Below are 15,726 nucleotides of genomic sequence, written 5' to 3' on the forward strand. Positions count from 1 at the left end.
TTTATATCTCCCAAAATCATTTTTATTAAAAGATTTTTTTCCCTAAATATTTTATAAATATGAACATAAAAGTATTTTTGTGACATACTGTCATTCCAACCCGACCCGTTTGTGCAGTATAAAATAATACCCATTTTAACCCATTAGCCAACCCACCAACCCGTTCGTTTTGGCAGCTAGCTATTGATGTAATACAATATGGTAGTTAAATGAACAATTTATGTGATTATTAGAGGAGTATAAGCACAAAAATATAAGAGAGTTGAATATATATATTTTACAAACTTACCATCTCCTATAATCCAAACTTATCACCTCTTGAAACAACAGGTTATGCACCACACCTTGAATTTTAGGATGCTTTTAGGTCACTTGAACTTATATAAGGGTGAACTAACCTGCCAGAAATATAAGAAAGACAAACTTAGATTCTAATCAAGCTATTAACCATCAAATTCTTGTAAGTCACTGAATTCAAATAACACCTGCTTTTCCAACTTTTTCCATAACCTTTGTGATAATGCTAAAAACGAACATATATTTCATAGCATTATTCCCCAAGAAAGACAAGCTTTTAGTTGCAATTGTTCTATTTACGAGTGATATTCGTTTAAATAATAAAAGGTGAAGACAAAAGACAGATTCGACGAATTGAAGACGCAAACGACCAAAAAGCTCAAAAGTACAAAATACAATCAAAGAGCTTCTAATTATTGATAAGAAACGTCTCGAAATTACAAGAGTACAAGATTCAAAACGCAAAGTACAAGATATTAAATTGTACGCAAGGACGTTCGAAAATCCGGAACCGGGACCAGAGTCAACTCTCAACGCTCGACGCAACGGACTAAAAATTACAAGCTAACTATGTATATAAATATAATATAATATATAATTAATTATATTAATTATATATATATTATATTTATAAAATAAACCGTCGGTAAACAAAGAGCCAAAATGGAGTGAGCTGTAATTACAAACTTCGCGACTCGCGGAGTTTGAAGGCAAAAAATGCCGCGAGTCGCGGAGATTACCTGGACGAAAATTCCTATAAAAGCAAACGAATTCTGATCATTTTCAATATCCAAATTCAATCTCTCTCTATATATGTATACGTAAATATATTTATATTTATATTTTAATTTTAATTTTAATTTTAATCCTAATAATAAGGGTATGTTAGCGAATGTTGTAATGGTGTAAGTCGAAATTATGTCCGTGTAACGCTACGCTATTTTTAATCATTGTAAGTTATGTTCAACCTTTTTAATTTAATGTCTCGTAGCTAAGTTATTATTATGCTTATTTAATCCGAAGTAATCATGATGTTGGGCTAATTACTAAATTTGGGTAATTGGGCTTTGTACCATAATTGGGGTTTGGATAAAAGAACGACACTTGTGGAAATTAGACTATGGGCTATTAATGGGTTTTATATTAACTAAACAATACCTTGTTAATTTAATATACAAACTTATAATTCGACGTATTTATATATAACCACATACGCTTGACTGGGTACGGTGGGCGGGATATTTATAAATACCAATAATTATTCATTTTACCGGACACGGAACTGGATTAATAGTTAATAGGCTTGTTGAAACAGGGGTGAATTACATTCAAGGGTAATTGGTGTAATTGTTAACAAAGTAGTAAAACCTTGGTTTACACGCAGTTGATAACCTGGTGTATTCATTAAACAAAGTATTAAAACTTTGTAACAATTCGAATCCCCAATTAGTTGAAATATTTGACTTCGGGAATAAGAATAATTTGACGAAGGCTTTCGCTCTTTATATTTATGACTGATGGACTATTATGGACAAATCTGTATGGACATATTAAATAATCCAGGACAAAGAACAATTAACCCATGGGCATAAAACTAAAATCAACACGTCAAACATCATGATTACGGAAGTTTAAATAAGCATAATTCTTTTATTTCATATTTAATTTCCTTTATTTTATATTTAATTGCACTTCTAATTATCGCATTTTATTTATTGTTATTGTATTTAATTGCACTTTACTTTTCGTACTTTTTAATTATCGCAAGTTTATTTTATCGCACTTTTATTTATCGCAATTTCATTATCGTTATTTACTTTACGCTTTAATTTAAGTCTTGTATTTATTTTTAATATTTTACATTTGGTTTTAACTGCGACTAAAGTTTTAAAATCGACAAACCGGTCATTAAATGGTAAAAACCCCCCTTTATAATAATAATATTACTTATATATATATTTGTATTTGTATAAAAGTAAACTAATATAGCGTTAAGCTTTGTTTAAAGATTTTCCCTGTGGAACGAACCGGACTTACTAAAAACTACACTACTGTACGATTAGGTACACTGCCTATAAGTGTTGTAGCAAGGTTTAAGTATATCCATTCTATAAATAAATAAATATCTTGTGTAAAATTGTATCGTATTTAATAGTATTTCCTTGTAAAAATTAATAGTATTTTATACCCCTTAGCTCTAAACATCACTTTGTTTACAATAACAAGAATACTAATCGAAAGCTCTTATTCCTTACAACAAACCTGTAAAGATAACATCCAACACCTGCAATTCATTTACAATAAACTATGTATTTACACAAAGTAATTAGGAGGTTTATTTATTAAAAATGGACTGGGTGAATTTGACCTTTGTATGCATATTGTCTTACCTTTGAGTGACCCATTTTTAATGCATTAGTTAAAGACACGCGATTTTGCGGGTTTTATGCAATGATGATATTTTAAGATAATCTCAACCATGATAACAGAAATAAATAATCAAACACTACAAAGTTTAATGTGTATAACTGTAACTATAATAATCGTGTTCAAAGTAAAGTAATGAAAAATCATTTATAAGTGTGATATATATAAACAGATGCTATAAATAATTATATAGTCAACAAAATCACATTCACCTACTTGACCATTCGATTCAACTTGAGTATAGCAGATTCAGTTTTTGTAAAAACCAAATTCCGTAAAACCAATTTTTGACCAAACACATATGCAAACAACCCTATTTAGCGAAGAAAATGGACCAAGAATATTTAAATTGCTGTTATTATTAAACACTGAAGACTAACCTTCTTTTAATTGTCATCGAAAGATGGAACATAACAGTTTGGTGCGATTTGGATGGGGAAGGAGCTGTAATTGTATGGAAATTAGCGTCTGAAAATCAATTTCAAAAACAACAAAACTTGATCCAATCGAAATCCTTGATTGTAGGCGATGCTAAATTTTAATTAAGTAATTAGGTTAAAAGGATGGGCTTTAATATCATTTCCTTATAGATTATTAAAGATACATAAAAATACAAATAATATATTTTGTATAATCATCTTTGACACACAAATGGAGAAATATATTTTTGATCAACCCAAGTTAATTAGGCTCGCGCATAACATACCACATATATGTGTAAACACCTTAATGGACAAATTGGTCAATTAAATTCGAGTCAAACTGTTCTGAGCTTCACAGAGTGATGATTGTGACAAATCAGACTGACCCGCTCATATTGTCACCTCCACGAGATTTCCTTTTCTACTGCATACTCAAAATCCTACACTTTCAATAATCGAAATGTTCATAAACCTGCAAAGCATATTCCATTCACTAATTTTTTATTAGTAGCTGACCATTACAATTATGTCATAGTTAAAGACACAAGTACATATAAATGCTCAACTTCAAGTAGTATGTCTTTTTAAAGAACATTTAAAACATTAGTTAAGTATGTAGAGAATACCAATTGTTTGTATTTCCCTTATTCAATAAGAACTGGGATACGTAAAGACGGCAAACGGGTGACATGACAAGCCACTGTAGTGATAAGAAGAACAATACATGCATTAGTTTATTAATAACCATAGTATGAAATAAATAGGAAACCAAGTATTAGTAAAAATGTTTAAGTATCAAGGAAATCAAAAGATATTGAGAGCAAATATTAGTAATAGTAAAAAAAAAGATATTAATACTTGGTTTCCTATCAAAAGATATTAATAGGAAATCAAGTATTAGTAAAAAAAAATTAAAACCTGTGAGAGACCCATGATTATCTATTGATAGTAGTTTCTCCTTCTCGTAAACAAATATCGTCATATGATTTTATAACCAACATAAGATCTTTATGTTGTAGGTGATCATTACTGGATTTAAGGAAAGGGGCAGAAAAATAGTTGTAGGTGATGATGAAAACGATGTAGACGATGAACCCTAACAATAAAACATCGCGATCATCAGTCTTTAATACCCACGATTTAGAAATAAATCGTTTTTTCTAAACCTGCTATTTCGAAACCATACAAAAAAGTGATACACCAATCATAAATCATTTGAGAATTAGATAAACTAAAAACGATGCCTACCAGTCAATATATGAATCAAATACGAAGGCACGATATGTCGATCTTTGATTAGTTTCTTTTAATAAAGAAATGGGCTAAATAAGAATTAGGAAACAAAATCAAAAGAGATCCAAATAGGCACAAAATAAGTACTAACATTTAACCCGAGGTGTTAAAAATGGGAGGCAAGTTATAAGGAAGCGAGGAACGTGTGCAACTGTAAAAAAAAAAAAAAAAAAAAAAAAAAAAAAAAAAAAGACCCTCCCAAATATCTAACTGTGAAGTGCCTGAATCTGCAAAGAGAACCAAAATGAACAATCGGAAAACAAAAAGGAGACATGCCGGTAGCAACTGAATGGCTACCCTCATTCTCAAACACTGAAACAGACGGCGAGAAATAACCACATGCTGAGATCAAATGATATGCTCAACAACAGCTGATGTATTGCTGAGTGAAAGCCTATTAAGATTAGTATCCGACCTTAATGAACGCCTTGCAGCAACTTGACTCGACAACAAAAAACATTCCTCATCGAGAGCACCATTATTCACCCCAAGCCACTCATCCACCAAATCTTTCTCTAAAGTTTAACAACAAACCAGCATATAAACACGAGCTCAAAAAACAAATATCCAAAAGAGCAATCAAATTTAAACAGACTATGAAATCGTAAATAACCCCGCCAATTGCTTCACTAATCTTCTTACATTGTTTGACATGTGGTTTCTATGTCGATAAACATGTCTTCCCATTTTTCTTCCTAACAAAAAATTAAACAAATGTTAATGTGTATTGGTAAGCCAACTGTGACGAAAAAACCAAAACAGATTCACTTGTAACATATCATCCCATTAAAAAAATAGCAGAAGCCATATGTGTACCAGTTGGGAGTTGACATGAACTCCTCTTTTATTATTTCTTCACCATATAACAAATTTAGACTTTCTTCAATAATTATATAACTTCAACCTGAAAATATTAAGAAATTTGATATTTTACTAATTGAGTCATAATATTATGGTTTAGAGATGCTGAAAATTACCTTTTGACATGTGAATTGCGATGGTTGTCATCCATTGTGTACATATAAAAAAATCATTCCTAATCGCACCAAAAGCAAGAAAAAACTTTTATCTATATGTACGTCAAATCACAAGAACATAAAATTAAGTTTGATAATACAATGGTTTTAACAAAATCGTTCTGAATCTCTGCACAAGTAAGCAATTCACGAAATAATTGAAAACCCCCAAATCAATCACCATCAATTTAAAAAAGTATAAGAAAGATACATTACGATTTAAAACACAAACACACCTAACAAAGATTTTGATTTGATTGTATTCAGTTTGAAACCGGATCGATTCTGAGAAGCTATAGACAATGAGAAAAATCGATCGTGGCTAGAAAAACCGATTAGGTCAATTCAGTTTTGTGAATTGAGTTAACGTCAAATGGTGATGGCTCTGGCATCCATCGCTGGTTTCGATTAAGTTGAGAGAGAATGAATAATAACGTGCGAGATTCGCTGTAAATTGAGGCTAAAATAAAAAGATATAAGTGAATAAGTGATTAGGTTATGAGCGTATTTTGTTTTTCATTTAATTGAAAATGGTATTTTAGAGATAATGTGCATTAAAAATTAAAAATTAACACACAGAGTTTTGACTTTTTATTCATAATATTTAGGAAATACAGTTAATGTTACTTTTGAATTTTGAAATTTAATATTGATTTAGGGTAGGTAGTTAATGACTTTCCAAAATTTAGGGTAGGTAGTTAATGACTTTCCAAAATTTGAAATTTGAATTAATCTGATTTAATTTCGAGGAGGGCATTTTCGTACCATTTTGGACAATTTGTTAGATTAAGTAATGGATTATTTAAATCATTTATAGCCATTAGATTAAAGGGTAAGAATTTGGAAAATGTTGATCTAACGGTGATTAGAAGGGAGATAGGAATAAGTTATGTGTTAATAAATGCTCTCTTTTAAGGTATAGTAGGATTTAACTTGTACGGTTTAAAGTTTAGGTATAGGAATCTAAACCATAAAGTCTAAATCGAGATAAATTTAGAAGGAAAAAAAATCAAATTTTGTTATCCTACATTAAAACTATGATAACCTCTCGTGTAAAAAAAGAAACTCGAATATATATATGTATGTATGTATATGTATATATTTATATTCATATTCATATTAATAAAAAAATGTTTTTTTTCCTCATCAACCTCACTTTAAGCGTTGCATTTCAAAAGAAAAAAAAATGTTTTTTTTTATCTAAACAATAAATACTATAATCTAAACAATATATATCTTATACCCAACTTGTATATAAAACAAATACATATTTGATTTCAAAATAAATCAAAATTTTTTTTTTCTTCGGTATAACATTCCAAACATTACAATAAAAACGTTCATAATCAAGTTTTGTTAAAGTGAAATATTATAAATTAAATGGGGTCTCAAATTTTTTCTGTACTAATTATATTTGAATGTTATTTTAGTGGTTATTTACCTTTAAAAATTTACAAATTTAAAAAATATATGTGATCCGAGTAGTTTATTTTAGTGGTGTCTTATACAATTTAAAGGAAAAACTATAAATTCAAAAAATATATGGGGTCATGTATTTAAATTTAGTGGCGTCCTGTACAATTTTAAGTATATTTTCTACGTAAAAATTTTAAACTAGTGGTGTCCCGTGATTCCACGGGCTTTAAGCTAAATTCGCCTTGGTTGTTGGTGGTTTGACTCAATTTTAGTTAGTTTTGTGTCGGCGTTTGGTCTTGAGTCAAGCCGCTTATTGTTTGTATCTTGTTTAGTTCTTTTTTTTTCCGAGAAAAGGACTCGTTTATAGTAATTGTTTTTTCGGCAAAAAAAAATTAAATAAATGAGACAAAGTCATGACTTTTGATTGTACATCACATATAGGTGTTACATTGGAATAAAGATAAATAAGTAAACTAGAAAACAAGTAAGCTGGAATAGCTCAGTTGGTTAGAGCGTGTGGCTGTTAACCACAAGGTCGGAGGTTCAAGCCCTCCTTCTAGCGTAATTTTTGCACCCATAACTTTTGTATTACTTAGATTAGAATTAGAACTAGATTCATGTTCATAATTTTAATTATTGAGGTAAAAAAATCAAATTATTAAAATACATATAAAATTAATACTTTATTTGTCTCTTTGCTCACACTTTAATCAACCATCCATCTTTACATAGTTATTATCTTAACATATAAAAATAATAATTACAGTAGTAGAAGACGAAGGTCACATTAAAAACGTGAAATAAATTATAAGGGATCAAGAAAACGCCACCTACAATTCATGATAGCTCAACAAAATTGATGCTTGATTTGGTTAGTATGAGTACCCTGACTTTTTTTTTTTTTTTTTTTTTTTTCCCTAAAGGCAATGGTATTAATGTGTACACTGACTTTAAATATATCTTTATAAAAATACAATTTGTAGTTTTTTATAATATAAAATAAAATAAAATAAAATAAGGTTTGTTACTCCGTAATTTTTTTTTTCTCCGTCCCATTACAAGTGTCCACTTACTTTTTGCACACAATTTTAGGAAATTCCACTAACTTCATTCTCCACCAATCAAAAATCTTCTCTCTCCAGAATAACCTCTTCTCATTGGTTGAAACACAAAGTGGACACTTGAAATGGGACATCCCAAAATAGAAAGGTGGACATTTGTGGTGAGACGGAGGTAGTATTATCTTTCTTTGTTTTAAAGATAGCTAAGTGGCCTTGGGTTTTATGAGTATTTATTAATTTATATATCATCTAAGGGTTGCCCTTTCTTTTTTTTCTTTTTTTTTTTTTTTTTTTTTTGAAAAGCCAAGAGTATGTATAAGAACAAACAAAGAGTCTGTACAAGATATTGCCAGCCGAGTTAAAAGGCTAAGCTGACAGCTACAAGCGAAGCATATACAAGTATAGATACACTAATTATTATACGAATACAAGAACAAAAGACTTTAACCAATCCCCGCTCTTCTTAAATTTAAGTCACCATAAAAATTCGGGTTCACTAACCATTGATGCCACTCGATAGATAACTTTTTCTCCCTCTTAGAAATCCATTCGAAACTTTTTACTTGAATCTCACTAAGAATCTCCAAAGCCGTTTTACATTTGTTTTGAAAGACTTTGAGGTTCCGGTTTCTCCAAATTAAATAGCCACTGACCCATTCAACCGCTTGCCATGTTTTGTGTTCGTCATTCGATCTATGGTTGCCTTGTTCTGAGTTGAAAATAGACTGAGTGTTTGTATCATTCGAATTAGCAGAGACACCCCACCAAAGACGAACACGATCCCAACATCCTTGGCCAAATTGCACTCTATGATAGCATGGGAGACAGTTTTTAGAGACTCGTCACACACCAGACAGCGTACCGAGTCGAGGTCGATACCACGTTTATCAAGCTCGAGACGCACCGGGATCCGGTTCCTAACTGATCTCCACGTGAAGATCCCCAAAGTTTGCGGAACAGAGCTGTTACGATCAGTCACATAAGCACCAACAGTCGATTCATTAAGCATGTGTAAATCAAGCAAGTTAGACAGTGTTTTAGTCTTAAAAATTCCATCAGGTTCCAGCCTCCATTTCCACTCATCTAATTCATTATTGGAAAATCCATTCGCGGGTAACTCAGCAAGTAAATTATCGAGTTCTTCCTTGTTTCTACCTGTTAAGTCACGCATCCAGCACCAATTAAAGTCCCAGCTCGTACCATTCCAAGAAATGCGATCACAGATTTTGCACTCCTTGTCTGATTCAAGCCTGAATATTCTAGGAAATTTTTCTTTGAAGCTATAAGGTCCATTCCAACATTCTGACCAGAACAATGTGTTTGTGCCTTTGCCAATTACTTTCTCAAAAGAAAGCCTTAAATCGATATTGAATTTTTGAGCCTCGGTCCTTGTTTTAACAATCGAACTCCACAAAGAACCACGCACGTTACTTGAACTAATAAATGAAATCCCCAACCCACCATCCCGCCCATAAATACTCTTGATGACTTTTACCCAAAGTGAATCAGTTTCGATTAAAAACCTCCACCACCACTTGCTAAGCAAAGCCCAATTCTTTGCCCTGAGAGACCCGATGTTAAGCCCGCCCAACTCATATGATTTTAAGATATCAACCCATTTGACCCAGTGTAGTTTAGAGTTATTACTTGACCCGCCCCAAAAAAACTTACAACGAAATTGTTCGAGCAACTTAAGGATGCACACCGGAGCACGAAAGATCGAGAAGAAGTACAAGGGCAAACTTGTGAGAACCGATTTGATAAGCGTCAACCTCCCCCCAAATGACAAGGTTTTAGCTTTCCAATCCGAGGAACGCTTTTGAAATTTTTCTACAATAGGGAGCCAATCAGATTCACGATTCATTTTTGATCGAACGGTAAGACCTAAATATTTTAGTGGAAGTTTTCCTTCGGCACAACCAATACACCTTGCCATCGAACTCAAAGCCTCGGGTGTTATGCCAATACCATAAAGACAACTTTTGGAAACATTTATTTTCAGGCCTGAGAGCTCGTGGAAACTCATGAGGATTTTCATAACATTTAGAATGTTTCGCCTCTTCCATTTACCTACAAAAATGGTATCGTCTGCATATTGCAAATGAGTAAGCGGGACACTATCATTACCAATTTCTATCCCCTTGAAAAGACCAGCATCAGTAGCTTTCTTGACAAGCACATTTAGACATTCACCGGCAAGTATAAAGAGAAACGGTGATAACGGATCACCTTGCCTAACTCCATTTTCGAGGTTGAATTCCTTTGTGGGCAAGCCATTCACGAGAATAGAAACTGAAGAACACACACACACACACACACACACACACACACATATATATATATATATATATATATATATATATATATATATATATATATATATATATATATATATATATATATATATATATATATATATATATATAACACGACGTAATCCATTTAATCCATCTAGGACCAAAGTCCATGAGAAGCATCGTATCCATTAAGAATTTCCAATTAAGCTAACCGAAGGCTTTAGAGAAATCAACTTTAAACATAAAGCAATTAGATTTACGCCTTTTCAAGTCATCGATAGCCTCGTTAAGAACTAATACCCCATCCAAAATTGACTTGCCACTTAAATAAGCCGTTTGTTCCTCTCCAATCAAATTAGGAATAACTTTGCGTAGACGATTGGCCAAAGTTTTCGCAATGATTTTGTAAAATCCTCCAATTAGACTTATTGGCCGATAATCACTTAACTCCACCGGGTCGCATTTCTTCGGGATTAAAGTTACAAAGGAAGCGTTGCAGCCTAGGGAGATTTCACCCCGTTCCCAATGTAACAACCTGACTTTTTTCGTTAATTTATTTTAACGCCCGTCTCTTTTTTTTAGATAATATCTTTCATTATCTAAATTCGTATCTTCTGTTAATTAGCGTTTCAATATTTCCCGCTATCTAATTATAACATCTCCCGTTTACTCTTGCGTATTTAAAATAATTCGTTTGGTTAATTCACGCACCCGCTTTTAAACTCGAGGGACTAATGTTGTCAAGTGGGCAAAGTAGTCAACTAGGATCACCACCCTCCCACTTCCCCACTAACTTTCATTTCTTTTTCTTTTCCAATTTCTTTCAAGTATTACTTCCACTTTTATATTCTTTTCATCTTCAACAAAGATTCATCATCTACTCAAGATCTAGCAAGCCTCAACTCAAAAAATTGTACTTTTGGAATCCTCTCTTCATCCTCTACGTTTTGATACTAACTTCATCTCTTTTGGGTAACTTTCTAAAAACTCTAGATTTCTCTAATTCGATTTATAAACTTGAAATGGTGTTATTTAGTGTCTATGGCTCATTAGGTTGATGTATATGTAATTTGGTTGCTTGATTTGCTTGTATGAATAACTAGCTTGAATATGAAAAATGGGTTAGTTTAATCCTTAATTTTAGTTAATGAATATTGTTAGATGTTAAAGTTCATGTGTTAATTGTGTTACTAACTTTATATGCTTCGATTTGGTACGTTGGATGACATGAAAACCTTACATTAACATGATTATTGATTTTGTGATTCTTGGTTAGGGTTTGATAGATTTTAAAATGAACTTTTGATGCCTTGAATGCTATGAGATGTTGTTGGTAAGTGTTTAGTAGTATTGTATGCATAATTACCTACGAAACGGCGTATTATATGTGTGTGTTAAGTTCCCGAATCATCATTTGCATTTATGAGCTTGAAACATTAAATAGTGAGCATTAAATGATCATTCGACGAGGATTCGGTTATTATAAATGTTGGATTTGGTTGGTAATATGTGTTTAGTTGTGTTCCTTGTTAAAATACCTTTCCAACGATGTATGATATGCATTTTTAGCTTTTTCGAATCATTAGTTATGAAAAAAAGAAGTTTGGCTCGACACTAAAAAAAATTCAGCATTTCAGCACCTGGAGAACCCAAGTTGCGGCCGTAACCCAGGCCATTGCGGCCGTAACCCAGGACATTGCGGCCGTAACCCATGCCATTGCGGCCGTAACATTTTGGGCTGTCCAAAATTGTCATTTTTCGTTTAATTCTAACTATGCTACGCATCTCCGATTAACATGTAACTTGTTCTAACATGTTCATATATGATTATATAACTTAGAAAAATTGTCCGAGACCCGACCCGAACGTGTTGACTTTTTCGTTGACTTTGACTTGACCGAAGTTTGACTTTTAGCCAAACTTAACCAAATGCGTATGCGATCATTCTAACATGCTTTTATACTTATATCTTGCATGAAACTTGACAACGTGATTCACATATAATATATAATCGAGTCGTAACAAGCCATGGGACTAATTGAACACATTTCGCCCGACCTTATGTCGTAATCGTTAATTGATATAACTTAATTGTTTAGGTCAAGGCTAAGCAACTTTCATTTGCACAACGTTTAATTTCAAATACTTTAGCGTACAACTACGATGAGATCATAGTCCCATCTTTTCAATAACTTTTACTCTTTTAAATCATGGGATGAGAAACATATACATTTTATACTACTTACTTTTATGCTTTGAACACAAGTACGAAAACAAACATTCCACGTGCGAGTTAGAACAAAAAGCCTCAATTCAATTATCATTAGTTACACTTGCAGGGTGTAAGTGAGAACTTACGTTGTGTGGCCATACGGGTTTGACAAACCCTCATTCGGACGGTGCGACTGTTGGCGGATGAAATGTATTTTCGAGGATAAGTGTAGGTTCTAACACTATGTTTATGGGGTTCGTGTACAGTTAAGTCTTGATAATTGGGTGCTCGCGAATAACAATAACTTTTGGAATGTAAATGATTTGGATAATCAACTTTATGGAAATACAAAATCTTGTGGTTTAAAAACAACGTTTACAAATACACCTATGATTTCACCAACGTTTTTCGTTGACAGTTTTCTATATGTTTCTCAGGTTCTTGATTGGCTCCTTGATGCATGCTTCCGCACACTTTGATTGCTTGCTTGGGGTCAACCATGCATGCATATGCTAGAAATAGCACCTTTGGATTAACTTAAAGCATACCTACGTACGCTATTTATAGCAACTGTGATTTTCAACTAATTATGTCGCAAGTTATTTTCAATAATACTTTATACTTTTATAAACTTAAACTTGTTGCCGAACCGTTGGGTAAACTAAACTTTGTAAGTCTTGTACGTTTCAAATGAATGCGACATGATTTTGGTCAAACGTGTCTCATTTAGGGACTATGACCACGTAACGGGACCTAAGTTAACGACGCCGTCAATGACGTTTTTGTCGGGTCATTAAAGATGGTATCAGAGCTGGTTTAACCTTTGCCGTAAAGGTAGTCACGCGCGCCGGCTGTCACGCCGGGCACCCGAACGGACTATGCTTTTTGGCGGGTTAATCGTAGAGGGGGTTCTCACAGTGTAACCTGTGACGAAGCATTGGCTCTTACCCCTTGCGGTCTCTTTGTAGGAGGGTTGGCAGTTTGGCAGAAATGCGGGCCGTAAAATCAGTGTCTGAGGTACGCTTAGTGGTCACCAAGCGGTTAGCTTGAAAGGCACTGAGTTCTACCCCATCTGTTGCTACAGATGGTATCAGAGCATTGGTTATAGGGATCTAGGATATGCATTAGTGTGTCTGACAGAGTCGTTAGGACGCATTAGTGAATCTAGACTACAACCGGATAGTTAATCATTGCATTCTGACTTGCATTTGCTATAGATAGCACTTACTTGACTACTTGTGCATTATACTTGAATCTTTCTTAGGTGAACTTCTTAATTGTACCTAACTCTCGTCATGCGAACCCGTACTCTGCCGCTTGCTGGCAACACACGTAAATTCAAGATTCATACGCGTAAGGATGACGACGACTTCATTAGTTACACTAGATCGGGAACTTTGTCTCCCAGGTTGTTATTCACCACCGTCCCAGCTTACTATCCACGAGTACTATAAAGTTCCCACCACTATGGCAATCACTAACCACTATCGATGTTACACCGGTAACCTTCACTATCTCCCACTTCTTGTTACTACCACCACTACTCTAGATGAGTATCGTCATCACCGCTTATCACTACGATTGCGTACTACTCGTTATTATAATTCGTTATTCTTTTAGTACCTAAAGACATTATTGTTTGACATGAACCGCATTGACATGAACAATCATTTATACACTTCCCTCGGGAAACACTTCTTCAGAGTTGCACTAATTCTTTCGATTCAACACGAGTCACACTATAGATGTCGTTACACCTTGTTCATTTTAAAACTTCACGATCACACGAACTTAGTTCTATGGAGCAATGTGGGAATGGAGGTATGAGTTAGCGTAATATAACGACACTCGATCAATGTGATTATATTATGGTAAGTCATACCAAAGTTCTAATGACTCGTGATGGTGATTGAACTCGATCAACCTAATCACCACCATGTGCCATGTACATGACTTTATTTTACCTTGTTGCCATCTGAAAACTTCGAGAATATTGATAACAACCATACCAGGGACACATCTTGATATTGCCAAATCATATTTATGCTTCTAAACGAATGACCAATTCTTTCAACTTCAAAACATATGTTACACGTGTATACTATCTCGTCTTCGTACAATTTTATCGACGAACTACAAAACGCTTGATATGCTCACATCGAGGCAGAAACTTCTCTCGCATTACACTCGTACTTCCGTGTAAGGAAATCCTTTTTCTAAATTCTCAATGAGGAGAGAGACTCTTCATGTTATACTAGTATTCGCCATGAGGGTGAATAGTCCTAACAAACGTTTTCAGAAACCGATAAGAAACTTGTCCCAACAAACATTTTTCAGAAACCTACAAGATGGGGAAAAACTTGTACAAATATACATTATAGGAATTCTATCTCGACACGGTGTGCCATTGTCATTTATTTCGAATCGAGATGCTAGTTTTACTCCTAGATTCTGGGGTGCCTTACAATAAACTTTGGAAACCAGATTATTCATGAGTACCGCGTATCATCCACAAACCGACGGACCAAGCAAACGTACGATTCAAATCTTGGAAAAACATATCAGGAACTTGTATTGTTTCATTTAATTGATTCCTCTTACAACGATAGTTACCATTCAAGTATTAACGCCGCACCTTTTCGAAATTTTATGTGGCCGCAAATGTCGTTCTCTTAAATTGTTGGGCCGAAGTAAGCGACAATCAAACCACCGGACCCGAACTCATTCATGAAATAACCGTTAAGATCGTTCAAACCCAAGGAAGGCTCAAGACGGCCCGTAGTCGCCAAGAGAGCTATGCCGATGTTAGACGTAAACCTTTCGAATTCCAAGTGGGTAACCGCGTAACGTTAAAAGTCGCACCTTAGAAAGGTGTAATTCATTTCGGGAAACATAGAAAGCTAGATCCACGATATTCTAATCCTTATGAAATCTTGGGGCGTATTGGACCCGTTGCTTACCGCTTCGAACTCCCAACTCAATAGAAATTCCGTTCATCCTACATTCCATGTATCAAACCTAAAGAAGTGTCTTACCGAACAAGAACTTGTTATTTCTTTTGATGAACTTACTATCGATGACAAACTTCATTTCCTAGGAGAACAGGTTGAAATTATGGATCGTTAAACCAAACTCTAAAACAACGTAAAATCTCGACCGTCAAAGTTCATTGGAATGCCAAAAGAGGACCCGAGTTTACATGGGAAAGACAAGATTAAATGCAAAAGGAGTACCCTCACTTATTCGTAGAATTGGCAACGCACGGTCTCGAGGAAGAAACAACAA

General features: G+C 33.8%; 1 non-coding gene across 1 annotated transcript; it reads left to right on the forward strand.

Annotated features, from left to right (window-relative positions):
- The first annotated feature begins 7,359 nt into the window (after positions 1-7,359).
- Positions 7,360-7,433, forward strand: TRNAN-GUU (transfer RNA asparagine (anticodon GUU)). The gene has a single exon. It is a non-coding gene; the product is annotated as a tRNA-Asn (tRNA).
- The last annotated feature ends 8,293 nt before the right edge of the window (positions 7,434-15,726 follow it).

This window comes from Rutidosis leptorrhynchoides, chromosome 2 (assembly GCF_046630445.1).
Source record: "Rutidosis leptorrhynchoides isolate AG116_Rl617_1_P2 chromosome 2, CSIRO_AGI_Rlap_v1, whole genome shotgun sequence".
Taxonomy (NCBI): Eukaryota; Viridiplantae; Streptophyta; class Magnoliopsida; order Asterales; family Asteraceae; genus Rutidosis; species Rutidosis leptorrhynchoides.